Consider the following 2,081-nt stretch of genomic DNA (forward strand, 5'->3'; position numbering starts at 1 on the left):
GACGGGCCTTTGAAGGCGTCCAGAGGCCCTGCAATGTAACGACCCACCCCCAATGACACAATATTGTCCGCTTTTGGCTCCCCATACCAGACTTTCTAGGAGGTCACCCATCCTGGGATTTCTCTCACAGAAGCACGCTTAACTGCGGTGTTTTGATAGGTTCATGGCCATCACGGCTTTAAAACGCGTTGTGTCATAAATGGTGCATTTATACATATAAGCACATCCTCATTCCCAGGCGATGTGGGATATCACACGCAGTGTCTAGAAGCTTCAACGTTAAAGATATCCGGATCTTCGTATAGCTGAGCAAGATGCCATTGTTTTGAGCTTCAATATACTTAGATGTTTATGCTACCAGATTGGGTAATGCAAGTGTCTTCGAGTAGGTAGGCAGACTATCATTTGTTCAGCACGAAGTTGTAATGCACTTAGACACTGAGTTACCAATATTTGGAAAAGCTGGGTCTTTGTATAGTGAGCCACCAATTATAAAATTAATGTGTTGTAGACGGGTCTATATGTAGATGCTTCCAAAGTGGGATGACTGGAACTTCTACATATGTTCTCAGCTGCATAGTATACTTTGATGTATTTCTAAAATATCAATGGTTTGTGTTTTTACAAAAATGATGTTTATAAAATGGGTAGCTATTATTGTAAACGTAAGACTAAAAGAAAAGTTGGTTCTATCCGAAAACTTAGTGAGTGTTATACCACTGAGGCCTCCGTATTATGTACTGAGGCGGTGAACTCATACTTTCACCTATATGGATGTGGCTACCACTACAACCATATAGATAATACTCATTTGGCTGCAGGTACACCTGACGTGGATGATGACACCGTAGCTTTGTACTTGGGATATTACAACTAGAGCTCGACGCGACAGTTGTAATGTGATGGACCGCCGGTTGTCCACTCTTTTGTGAATTTTTGTATATTGGCTTGTGACGCTTGTGTCACCTATTCTTTTGTAAAGTCATTCTGATGTGAACCCATGGGATTGAACTCCCTTTTGAACCCACAATCAAATAGAAACCTACCCAAGAAAGCCAAGAATCAAGTCAAGAGATAGACCCATTGAAATCCCATTCCAAGAACCTAGAATCAAATTAAGAAGATCGATCTAGACCCATTGAAATCTTGTCCAAGAACCTAGATTTGGTGCGAATGCTACAAAGGGTTTGCTTTTGATAAGTTCATAGTTCAATCAAGAACTAGTAGAGAAAACTGAAAAGTTTTCTATGAAGAAAAACTTCATTCAAATTCAACTCTTTTTTTTTTTTTTCAAAGTGTCGCTACAAGTCTTTTTAAACACCTCCAAGAAACCCTAGGGCCTACTAAGGCCTTCATAAATTAAAAGACATGGGCTGAACATCGTCAAGCCCAAAACAACCTAAAGTAAAAGCCTATAGCTAATAAAAGAAGTCCACTTAATGAATTAAAAATGCCAAAATGCCTACAACCATAGAAACATAAAAATAGGCCCACAAGCCTATACTTAATGAAATAAAGAGTCCACTATACATGGATTAAAGTTGGTTCTTCTTCTTTCAAGCCCAACTTGAATGTTGGAGTCTTACTTGATAAATTTGCAAACTCGGCCCAAGTGGATTGCACCAATCCTTGCATTGCTTCCTTGATCTTCTTAGCTCTTGACCTTGTGATTAGCCCATTTGAAACTTGCAATGGATCTTTAAGATTCGACCCACCATTCCCATCATTCCCCCCTCTCTTCAAAAAGATTCGTCCTCGAATCGTCACCTGCATCAAAGGGAAAAAGATCAGAAATATTGAAAGTAGCATTATACTTACCTAGAAGATCCACTTTATAAGCATTATCATTAATTTTCTCAAGGATTTGGAAAGGTTCATCTCCTCGAGGATACGATTTAGTCCTTCTATGGGCTGGAAATCTTTCTTTGCGCATGTGAACCCAAACCCAATCAATCTCCTAGCTCAAAGATGAAATGCCTTCGCCCTTTATTGGCTTGGGAAGCAAACTTTTCAATCTTTTGCGTGGCCTTCCTATGTCCATCCAAACTACTCCTTGACCCTTGAGATGCTTCAATGATTCA

Source organism: Alnus glutinosa, chromosome 1 (assembly GCF_958979055.1).
Source record: "Alnus glutinosa chromosome 1, dhAlnGlut1.1, whole genome shotgun sequence".
NCBI lineage: Eukaryota > Viridiplantae > Streptophyta > Magnoliopsida > Fagales > Betulaceae > Alnus > Alnus glutinosa.